Source organism: Piliocolobus tephrosceles, chromosome 15 (genome assembly GCF_002776525.5).
Source record: "Piliocolobus tephrosceles isolate RC106 chromosome 15, ASM277652v3, whole genome shotgun sequence".
Taxonomy (NCBI): Eukaryota; Metazoa; Chordata; class Mammalia; order Primates; family Cercopithecidae; genus Piliocolobus; species Piliocolobus tephrosceles.
In genome coordinates, this window is record NC_045448.1 from 48,625,661 (window position 1) to 48,638,333 (window position 12,673).

The following is a 12,673-nucleotide window of genomic DNA, read 5'->3' on the forward strand; positions in this document are numbered from 1 at the left end:
ACTTTACATTCCCACCAACAGTGTATGCTCATTCCCCCTGTCTCCACATCCTTGCCAGCTTTGTTATTTTTTGTCTTTTTGATAAATAGCTTTTCTGACTGGTGGAAGATGGTATCTCATAATAGTTTTAATTTGCATTTCTCTGATGGTTAGTGATGTTGAGCATTTGTTTTCATGTTTGTTGACTGCTTTATGTCTTGAAAAGGAACTGATCATGCCCTTTGCCCGCTTTTTGATAGAGTTGTGTTTTTCTTGTTGAGTGTCTTGTAGGTTCTGGATATTAGTCCTTTGTCACATGTATAGTTTGCTAATATTTTCTCCCATTCTGTGGGTTGTCTCTTTATTGATTATTTCTTTTGCTGTGCGGAAGCTTTTTAGCTGATTAAGTCTCATTTGTCTGTTTTTGATTTTGTTGCAGTTGCTTTTGAGTTCTTAGTCATAAATTCTTTGTTGAGGCCAACGTTCGGAAGAGTTTTTCCTAGGTTTGCTTCTAGGATTTTTATAGTATAGTTTCAGGTCTTACATTTAAGTCTTTTCTATAGCTAATTTTTGTATGTGGTGAGAGATGGGTCCAGTTTCATTCTTTTGCATATGGCTATCAAATTTAGTAGTGCTTTTTATACAAATTAATTTACTGTTGACTTCCTTCAATTACTACTTTGAAATACTGTTCAGATGGAATTAAAATAATATTTTAAAAGTTTTCTTTTGCTATACTATTGTCAGATATCATCAACTATCTCGTAAGTAGAGACCTGAAATTTAGAAAGTGAAAAGATCACAAAGTAGAACGGAAAACATAGTATAATGCATAGTATTCTGTACGTGAATGATAAATTGCTCAGTAATTATTATTTATTTATTTTTGCGACAGAGTTTCACTCTGTCAGCCAGACTGCAGTACAGTGGCACGATCTTGCTCGCTGCAACCTCCTCCTACTGGGTTCAAGCGAGTCTCCTGCCTCAGCCTCCCAAGTAGCTGGGATTACAGGCACCCACCACTTTGCCCAGCTAATTTTTGTATTTTTAGTAGAGACAGGTTTTGCCATTTTGGCCAGGTCTTGAACTCCTGACCTCAAACGATTTGCCTGCCTTGGCCTCCAAAAGTAAATATTTTAATGAATATCATATTTCATCTTTCAATTTTTTTTTATTTCATGTAGTTTGATTAAAATGGCTTCTTTGATTAGTTAAAACTTGATGTGGTATGGTTTGGGTATAATTTTTCTTTTCTATTGAAATTGGCAGCAAGTTAGCGCCAGGTTGTGCTTGCTTTTGAAGTACTCTGTTTAGGGATATTGAGTCCATTGTTTTCTATTTTCTTTCTTTGGTTAACAATACTTTTGACTTGGTGTGTATTAAGTATCTTATAAAATAACTTTAGTGTTTCTGAAGTGATCTCATGTCTTTTGTTTCTTTTGCTCTCTTAACATAAATAACTACAGTAAAAAGAAGAAATGTAAATGTAGTTCGAACATGGAGAGATTTAAAGACTCTAACAGAAAAAAGCTGGGGGTGGGAATTACGTGGAGGAGTTGTTACTAGACCTTAAATATTAGGGTTTGACTGAATGATGATAGGGAAGGTATACAATCCAGTGGTTAGAATATCAAAAGCAAGCATGTAGAGAAATGTATTTGAACAGAATTAGTATAGTTTGGACTGACTTCTAATACAGAAGCATTAGCTTGAGGATGTAGATACTGAATCATACTGATTTTTGCTTGTTTGTTTTTGGTCTTTGGTACTTATAAAGCAATCTAGGCAGGATGTCAGGCTAGTGTAGTAGTGAATAGTGTATACTCTAGAGCCATACTTCTTTGGAGCACACTGTTTAATCTTTCTCTGTATGTGTTTCTGCATATAAAATAGACACTAATAATGGCAACTACTTGACAGGGTTGTTATGAATAAGATTAAAAGAGTTAATACTAGTAAAGTATTTACAACAATGCCTGTTACCAATAAGCATTCAATGAGTTTTTTTTAATTTATGAAAGTACTAGCTCTTTCATTCTCTGTGTGTGTGTATTTGTAATGTACACATACATGTGTGAATATGTATGGACTATAACGTGAGTGTATGTGGAATAGATACAGAGGGGAAATGTAGATCTCACGTGTATGTATCTATAGGAAAGCTAGTAATATTTGAATTTCAGTTTTGATTAGAATTTATATTATTATAATAAAGTCTAACATCTCATTTTACAGATGGCAAAATTATGTACTAGCAGAACTAGAGCCAAGATTTGCCAGACAACAAATATTTGAGCAATAAACAAAACAGACAACTAGCTCTGCCCTTATCAAGCCTTCAGTTAGTCAAGAAAGATATGTATTAAACCATCTCATCTGTGGCAATTGTTATCAAAAAGTTAACGCACTGTGGGAGAGTAGAACTGGGGCTCCTCCATACTCTGGGATTTTAGAGAATTCTTCCCCCAAGATTTCTTTTTTTTTGAGACGGAGTCTTCCTCTGTCACCCAGGCTGGAGTGCAGTGGCGCGATTTTGGCTCACTGCAACCTGTGTCTCCCAGGTTCAGATGATTCTCATGACTCAGCCTCCCAACTAGCTGGGATTAGAGGCACATACCACCATGCCCAGCTAGTATTTGTATTTTTAGTATAGATGGGGTTTTTGCCATATTGGCCAGGCCAGTCTCAAACTTCTGGCCTCAAATGGTCTGCCTGCCTTGGCTTCCCAGATTGCTGGGATTACAGACATGAGCCACCGTGCCCGACCTTCTTCTCCCAAGATTTCCAAGCTGTGGTGCGAGTAATAAATAGCAGTTAGCCAGGGTTAGGTGGAATGAAGAGTGTTCCAGGCAGGAGTAGGATGTGTATAGGCTCTGAGAGAGGAGAAAGCATGGTGTATTCAGATATCTGAAATGAAAAGAACAAGGAAAAGGGTGGCAAAAAATGTGTCCTGAAAAGTTAGAGCATGGCTAAAATCGCAGGGTCTTGTATACAAGGTTAAGGATTTTGACCTAAGGGTCCCCTTGATGGATTAAGCGGGAAAGGGACATTGCTAGATTTGCATTCTGCAGTATTACATTAGCTATATTACAGAGAACAAATTAAGAGAGAGTCTGGCATAAGTGTAGGGAGACTTAATTTAGGAAGATACTGTAGGAGCTACTGTGTGTGGTTGTGCAGAACACACCATAGGAGTTTCCATTCATGTATACTGGTTGAGCATCACTAATGCAAAAATCCAAAATCTGAAATGCTCCAAAATCTGAAGTTTTTTGAGTGCCAACATGATGCCACAAGTGGAAGATTCCACCCCTGACCTAATGTGATGGTTTGTAGTCAAAATGCAGGTGCATGGTTTATTCAAACCAACACATGGTTTATTCAGCATCTCTAAGGGAAAAATAAAATTACCTTCAGGCTGTTTGTATAAGATATATATGAAACAAATGAATATTATGTTTAGACTTAGGTCTCATCCGTAAAGTATCTCATCATGTATATACAAGTAAATATTCCAAAGTCCCCAAAAATCCCAAATCCAAAGCATTCTGGTCTCAAGAATTTCTGATAAGGAGTGAGTATTCAACCTATACTACCTTTGCAGTGGTCTGGATGAAAGATAATGTTGACCTAGGCTATAGTTGTGACAGTGAAAATGGAGAAAAGTGGACAGATTTGAGAGATATTTCAGATTTAATGACTCCAAAAGTTATCTCCAGACCAGATCTCTTTCCTGAACTTTAGATCATGTATATCCCAAATGCCTGTCCTACTTGGATATCTCACGAACATCTCAAACTCAACAGGTTTTTTAAAAAACAAAAAAAAAACAAAGCAAAACAAAATACTGCAAACATTAATCTGTCTCCAAAAAGAAAAAAAATTAGTCGTTTTCTTTTCCAGTATTTATAGTAGCAAATAGAACTAACATCCACTCACTTGCTAACCATGTCTGCTTAGTAGTGACCACTAGACTACTTAGCTATATGTAGCTGCAGTTGATAATGGCTTTTTAGAATTTAGGTTATATTCCATTCCATGTAAGTTTATTTAGAAACATTTATTTTAGAAAGTGTTACTTTCTAAAATGATCTGGATATAGTCTTTTTTTTTTGAGATGGAGTTTCACTCTTGTTGCCCAGGCTAGAGTGCAATGGCGTGATCTTGGCTCACTGCAAACTCTGCCTGCTGGATTCAAGCAATTCTCCTGCCTTAGCCTCCCAAGTACCTGGGATTACAGGCATGCGCCACCACACCTAATTTTGTATTTTTAGTAGAGACGGGGTTTCTCATGTTGGTCAGGCTGGTCTCGAACTCCCCACCTCAGGTGATCCACCTGCCTTGGCCTCCCGAAGTGCTGTGCTGGTATTACAGGTGTGAGCCACCGTGCCCAGCTGGAGATAGTCTTTAATAACATGAATATCTTTAATAATTTTTTAGCATAAATATATTTTTAAGTCAGGGTACGTATGAGGTTAATGTAACCCTATTTAAAATCAACTTAATTTTGTGTTAATTATATTTTTGTTTTGTTTTTAGAATTACATATAAAATCAATATATTAAACCAATCAGTATAGAGTCCTAAGTTTTACTCTTGCTTTCCAAATTTGACATTAGGGCTGTTAGTAAGATATTGTCTGCATTTATTAGATTTATTTCTGATCATGAATATACTTTTAAAAGATGCTTCTTTTCAGTGGAGCAATTCAATTGGCTATAGATGATTTAATGCATGACAATGACTTATATTGAAGGCATTGAAATATTATACATAAACAAATTTTGATGACAAGACCGCTTGTTTATATTCAAATGCCAATCAAATTTGTCCTTTAGGACATTAGATCTGTTGACTTTTTAGGTTTCTATAACTTTGTTCCTTTCAGTGTTGTTTTTCAAATGCAATATAGTCATCCGTTGATATCATGGGGGATTGATTCTGGGACCTCCTGAAGATAGCAAAATCCAGAGATGCTCAAGTTTCTTGTATTACCTGGTGTAGTATTTGCATATAACCTACCCACTTCCTTCTATATACTGTACTTTAAGTCTCTAGATTACTTATAATACCTAATACAATGTAAATCCTACATAAGTAGTTGTTATACTGTATTGCTTAGGGAATAATGATAAGAAAAAAAAGTCTATATCTGTTCGTTACAGACACAACCAACCTTTTTTTCCCCCAAATATTTCTGATGTGCAGTTGGTTGAATCCATGGATACAGAACCCACAGATGCAGAGGGCTGACTATACAAGTCTGTCAGAAAACCAAAGTGCTGGTTGGCTAATAATTGGTCACTGTATGACTTAGAGTACAGGTGATATTACTTCTGATTCTAGATGGTAAGTATATTTTTCTCCTTATATTTTTGTTCTTTGATTTCTGTGCTGTCAGTTTTTTTCTGCTTTTAACTTAGTTGTGTTTAGATGTGGCATTGATAGCAATCCTGAAGTTTAAGTAGATGGGTTTTCTAAGTCAGATTTACTCTAAGAGCTAGTAGTGGTTCTTTTTTGTCATATTTAGTAACATGTCGGGTATATAAGTGCTATGTTTGAGATAATAGAAGTTTATGAATTATTTAGTTGCCAATTTTTTTTAACATTTATTAAAAATAACCATTTTTCTTAAAACAGTTTTCACTCAATTTCGATCTTTTGTGGTACTGCTTTTTGAAATCCGTGTTTCTGTGAAAGGGAGGAGGATTATGTGCTAGGGACTCATTTTAATGTTTTGGTCTTAATGCAGAAAACATCAGGTTGGTAGGTTATTGGTTCATTTTAACTTCCCCAAGAAAGGGACGAATGACTACACTTTTCTTTTTGAGACAAATACTACAACATTGTGTAGAGGAAGTCTATATACTATGTACAATTGACAGAAAATTATTAATATTTAAATAGAAGTGGCATCTAAACACATGGTTTACAAATTGAATCTGGGCAAGTTAGTATAGGAGAAAAGTGAATTCAGTGAAAGGTTGCCACACATATTTTTTTTTCTTTTGTTTTAGTTTTAAGGGTATCTGCTTTTAGTATGAGTTGGAGAAAGGTTTTCCCCCCACTCACTTTTATTTCATTTTTTACTCTCATTTGAGAAGCAATTTCTCCACGAGACAGATCTTTGACCCTTTTGTATTCTGCACTCCCATCCCCCTTGACTAGAAAATGCAGCTGCACACATTTTTTGTTTACAGACAATGGATCACATGCTGTGTCACCTAAATCTATGACCAAGAGGCAGTTTTATCCCTAAGAGACCATAATGCTTCAGTTCTCCTGGATGCATGACATCATGTAGCATTATAATCAAATATACATCTTTTTGCAGTACATTTGGGATTTGATTTTACCCTGTAATCTCAGTATTGGATTTTATGGGGATAGACATTATTTATAATGAAGAATCTTAATCAAAACAAAAATGTATTGTTAAATCAGTAGGAAAGGTTGTGAGTTCCTTCCTTTTATATAGCTTTTTTTCTTACATGAGATTTACCAATGTTTTTAGATATTCTGAGATTATAGAATATCTTTAAAGCTGTAGTGGTTGTTAAGTTTATTACACAATGCATTGCAGATAATGTACGTTCAGTAAATACTAGACTTTATTTTTGCTACTGACTCGACAAATTAACAGGAAGAAAATTGTTTTCCTTTTTTGAGTGTGAGAACCAACCTTAATTACAAGGAAAAAAATAAAAATAAAAAATTGTTTTCCTTTTTAAAAATGAGGAAGTCTTCAGATTTAGAAAATATTAGTATCTATAAACTGCTAAAATATATTATGTCAAGTTTATTGTAATCTGATTATACTTTTGAATAAATCTGGGAAATACAGTGCTGTGGCTTCCAGGCTTGAGAAATGGTACCTTATTATAATTAATAAATATGGTTCATTCCTAAGAATATTGGAGGTGAGGGAAGGAGAGGAAAATTGAATGGAAATTTATTTTATTACATATTAAATCTTAGTGGCAAAGCTTAAATAAATTGCAGTGAAGAATTGAACTAATTGCTAGGCAGTTTCCATAAAATTCACAAACATTTGGATTTCTGGGCTTTGCCATAGCTCTGTAGTAGACATTTCTTTTTCTGTGAAAAACATTGTTTAGTGATCTGAATTCAGTGAATGACTATCTCTTTCCCTTTACTAGGATTATCTTAGCCTAACTCAATTTGTTTTTTTAATATTGGTTACTTGAGAGTGATTGGATAAGAAAGCCACAAATCTGAGATGATGCCTGCCTTCTGGTTGCTCTTTTGACATTTGTGAAATTGATTGATTTGCTGATGACATGCAGTTAAAGTTTCCAAATATCTTAAAACCACCTAAAAAGAATTAGAGATTGTAAACTTTTAAATTAAGTATAACCAAAAAATCCTATTTTTAGATGCTTCAGGATTCACATGTTTAAGTATTTAATGAGACTGATTTTAAGTAAGAAGCTGGAGTAGTAGGGTCAAAATGGTGAGAAACAATTTTATCTGTAGGCTAGATGCAGCCATATAGTTTGAGGTTAATTATTTCTTGCTTAAAGCCTGGGACTGGCTACAGTCTTCCTCAGGCCTCTTGGTACAGTTATTCAAGTGTTGGTTTCAACTTCTTTCCAGTTCTAGTAGAAATAACAGATGGCATGGTTCTTTTTCACTCCATGTAGTAAAGCTTATTAGAAATAGCACAATTGATGTTCTTCATTACCCAAAGAGGTAATAAGGAAAGATATTCAGTGACTGGCCCAAGGGTACAAGGAAACACTAAATTTGCCTAAGTTTGCTTTGGGCTATCCAGAATTGACTATTGTATTTTGTTTTGATCTGAGTCTTTTCTCAGTGCTATATTTTATTTCCCAGTAAGAATTCTTAGACAATATAATGGATGAAATATAAATTTTAAAAAATTAAACAATTATTTAGAAACAACATAGATTTAGGACCCTAAGAACTATAGTATACGTAAGATAGAAACTTAAATAAAATTGAAAATGTGGCATGAAGAGATTCAATAATAAACCTTTAAAAGCACTTTTTAAAGGTATTGAACTCATAATTAATCGAACCGAGTTAATTGCAGCTATGCTTTATTTGCTGTGGACCTATGTAAGTTATTAAAGAGTACACTAAAAATCATTTATGTTGGCCAGGCACAGTGTTTCACACCTGTAATCCTTATAATTAGGGAGGCGCCAAGGCAGGAGGATCCTTGAGCGCAGGAGTTTGAGACCAGCCTGAGCAACATAGGGAGACCCTGCCTCTACAGAAGTAAGAAAATTAGCTGAGTGTGGTGACACACGTGTGTTGTCCCAGCTACTCAGGGAGCTGAGGTGGGAGGATCACTTGAGCCCAAGAGCTTGAGGTTGCAGTGAGCTATGATCATGCCACCGCACTCCATCCTGGGTGACAGAACCAGAAAAAAAAAAAAAGAAAGAAAAAAACTCAGAACCTTTATGTTCCTGAGAATTTCTGAACTGAGCTGGATTTTTTTTGGTCACTAAATAAATTTTATATTCGTATATCCATATTTTTAATGTACTCTAGCTGCTAGGCTGGAATTAACCATGCTATTTATATATTTTTCTTAGATCTGCCTCATTTGTTAAAAGTATTATCTCAAAAATGTATAGAAAATTATTTTGAGTATTTTAACTTAAGAATTCTGAAACAGAATAGTACATTCTAAATTAATTGGATACAAATGAATGTAACTAGGAAATATTTATATTCTTGTCCAGTTTTGATGATGCCATTACATTTGTTGCTGTGTCTTTTCTTTTTATTATTGAGAATGGCATTAATAGTGAAAACTCATGATTATTTCAGAGGTAGTATAGTTATTTTTATTGTTCATAAATTCTTTTGTGTGTGTGTGAGAATGTTGGGATCAGACAAAGCTGTTAATTAAGTAATTTAGACCTTTCTTGGCCATTAATAACAAAATATTAAAAGTTTGTATGTTTTAAGTTCTTTTGGATTATTTAAACTACAAGGATTAGAAGAAGGGTTCTATCATGTTGCATGATTGGCAAAATACCTGCAAGCAAAGTGCATGGAGACAAATATAATAAGGAAGTGAAAGTGGAATAATAGAGAAAATTATGAAACACGTATTGTGGCACTCTTCCAAGAAGTCCTGATCTCATTTGGCCACCTCGTCAGTGGATGTCATTGGTCGTGAGGGAGATCTATCCTTAACACTAGACAAATATTTTTTTAATTTCAAAACTTCAAAATACAAAGCCTTGTTACTGATTTTGTACCCTAATTTTTATATTTGGAGGTTATAATATTTATACATCTACTTTAGGAAGAAAGCTAATAATTTTAAAATTTATAATAGTAATAACCATCATTACTGTCTCTGCAGCTAGTATTCATTGTATACTTACTCTGTACCTCTGTTCTAAGTGCTTTCTTTTTGTTGTTTAATTTGTACTAAGAATCTTATGAAAGTAAGTAGTAGTATAATTCTAAATTGATAGGTCTCATAGCTTAGTGAAAGGCAGGGCTGAGATTTGAACCCAGGCAATATTTCTTCACAGCTCATGCTGATAATCCCTTGCTTCACTGTCTCCAGATGTAATTAATATCAAGATAAATGATTTAGATTTTACTTTTTGAATTTTTAAATTAATGAAGTTCCTTATCCTTCACAATTTCAACTTCAAGTATATTGCCTCCTCAAGTTTCTGCCCAATATCTCCTAGTATTATGTATGTTAATTCCTTTCTAAAGGAAGAAGGCTTTCATTTTATAAATTATATAATATTTACCATAGACTCTAACTATGACAACAGAGCCATGCATGTAGTAGATGCAAGAAGTTTCTGATTTGAAGTCTCTTAGAAAGGAACCAGAAGAGGTTCTTCAGAATAGTATATCTCTTATACATCTCTTTCTGTACCTATTATCTACATTACTAGATGCGGAGATACTATAATCGTGGTCCAATATAGCTAATACTTTATCTTTAGCATTTAAAATTCCTATATACATTTTATATAGATTTAAATTTCTATATTTAAAATTCCTATACACATTTAGGTACTTCTGACATTATAGTAATTCATAATACATTTCCTTATCAGGAGGTTACTTACTCTGTATCCTCAACTGTTAAACCACAGATAGACAAAAAAGAGACTTATAAGTATTTGTGGGGGTGGGGGAATCAGAAAGTTTATGCATTAAATTCATGTCCCTTAAGGTGGGCTCTTTACCCTTATTAAGATTTTATTCAGATCTGTGGTGTTATGTGAAATTTACCTGGCTTTCCATTCTGTAACAGATAATAAATCGATAAGTCCATTTCCATGATTTAGAAATCCAAAATCCTCTGGAAACCAAAAGTTTTCTTGACCCTTATAGTGGTAAAACATGATCTGAGTGGATATAAGGGTATTGGTGGTCTTTATTTACCCCCTTCTTAGTGTGAATATACATTTTGCCACAGAAATATTAACATATTTATTTTGGGGTATTGTCTTAGACTTCACTAGGATGTGAGAGAAATATATGTATATATATAGATATCGTATTACCTTTCTGAAATCCAAAATATTCTGAATTTTGAAATATATTTGGCCCTAAGGTTTTTAGATAAGGGATCACAGACCTGTATAATCAGATGCATTGACTACATACAGTACCATTGAGGACTAAGATATGGAAGTAAGGTTTTTTTGGTAACTTAAATATAGCAATGTGAGACCTTTCAGTATGGAGCAGTGCCTCTCTCAAATAATATGGATCTCTTTTAAAGAAAAAAAAATCTCATTTTGAGAATCTCCAACTTTAGTTCTTAGAGCAGTTTTCTTTAAAAATGTCTCTCACTTTTCTCTTTGAAAATGGCAAAATATATTTTTTATTATTGAAATGAAAGCACAAAATGAAAATTTGCAACACTTGGGGCCTGTAGAATGTATCCACTAATCTTTTACCTCCAGGGATATGTACTTTACCTACTTCCGATTGGGATTCATTGTCATAATGAGCAACTCTTGTTAGAAGTATGTCAGACTTCTCAAGTGTGCTGAGGCAGAAAGGAAAACATAAGAAACTATGTGCTAAAATAAAGGATAATGTACTTTAGTGACACTGTCATCAGAAATTAATGTAAATATCTGTTTCCAGCAGCATGGTGAACCACGTACCTGGATCAAGGTACCAAGTACCTTCAGCTTTCTGCTGAAAACAACCGAAAATGCTGGATAAAATAAAATCTTAAATGCATCAGTGCTCTGGCGCAAAGGGGAGAGTACTTAGGGCAGGCTGAGTTCTGAACCTGGCTATTGCCTTGAGGATATTTGCCAAATCAGGTGAGCTTCTCTGTTCTTGGCTTTGTGGGGCTCAGGGATCAGGAAGCAAAGCCTAGACCCAGTCAAGGTGGAGCATTTAGCAGGAAATAGTCTTCCTCATTAATTTGGAGCCCCATTGTACTGCACCTTTATAAGAGTGATACAGAAATTCTTTCCCTTTATGCCCCCAGGGTTTCTACAGGTAAATTTTTTTTCTCGAATATTGCTGTAAATTGAAAAAATGTCACTGAAAATGTGCTACCACAAACCAGCTCTCACACTAGTTGCAGCATGAATTCACACTAAACCTTAAGAATTTAAAATGATCCTGGGCTGTTACTACTCCCAAGGGCCTGATAAAACCTAACGTGTAATCATCATTATCAAAGAATTCCCATTGGTAAAGTTCTAATGAAAATAAGTGGCTTATAATAAAAACTACAGACCATCCAAGGAAAAAGGCATAATGTAAGAGAATCATTTGAGTCAGATCTGCAAATAGTTCACATTTTGGAATTATCAAATGGAAAATAGAAAATAAATACATTTAATATGTTCAGTAAGAGACTTAAAAATGAAAAGAGCAAACATGTTGAAACAGAACCAGAAATTCTGGAAATGAAAATAGTAATTGAAATTAAAATTCAGTGAATAGGTATAAAAGCAAATATACTGTTGAAAAGGTAGCATAATGAAAGGTAAATCTTAAGAAACTTAGAGCACAATATAGACAAGAAATTGGAAAATACAAAAGAGGTTTATAAAGGGAACATTTTTAAGAGAAAAGACATTACCTCCAAAGGAATATCAGGTTTCGATAACAGTAATGGAAATAGTAATGGACTATGAAATGATATGTGAGACAAAATAACAGTGTAGAATTCTATAGCAAAAACATCTTTCAAGATCATGGACAAAATAAAGACATGTTCATACAAGCAAAATGTGAAAGTTCACTGACTATTTTTTAAGCAGAAGTGAATGATCATAGGTGGAAAATCTGAGATTTAAGAAGAAACTATCAGAGAGTGACAATTATATGGGTGAATAAAAATGGACTGCATAAATAATAATAGCATCTTACGAAGTTAAGAAAAAGCTATATTGGCTGGGCACGGTGGCTCATGCCTATAATCCCAGCACTTTGGGAGGCTGAGGCAGGTGGATCACGAGGTCAGGAGATCAAGACCATCCTGGCAAACATGGTGAAACCCCATCTCTACTAAAAATACAAAAGAATTAGCTGGGCATGGTGGCAGGTGCCTGCGGTCCCAGCTCCTCAGGAGGCTGAGGCAGGAGAATGGCATGGACCCGGGGGGGCAGAGCTTGCAGTGAGTGAACATCGTGCCACTGCACTCCAGCCTGGGCAACAGAGTGAGACTCCGTCTCGACTCGAA

At 34.7% G+C, this 12,673-nt stretch overlaps 1 protein-coding gene across 6 annotated transcripts in view; it reads left to right on the forward strand.

Annotated features, from left to right (window-relative positions):
* FOXN2 (forkhead box N2) overlaps positions 1-12,673 on the forward strand; it is a 72,773-nt gene that overhangs the window by 8,289 nt on the left and 51,811 nt on the right. For 3 of the 6 annotated variants that reach the window (XM_031934156.1, XM_031934155.1, XM_023223835.2), the window contains exon 2: positions 5,188-5,328. The exons of 1 other annotated variant lie outside the window; for it this stretch is intronic. The gene's annotated coding sequence lies outside the window, so the exon portion shown is untranslated. Of the gene's footprint in view, positions 1-5,187; positions 5,329-11,112; positions 11,298-12,673 lie in introns of all 6 variants that reach the window. 2 more of the 6 variants (XM_023223836.2, XM_023223837.2) reach the window with 2 other exon arrangements.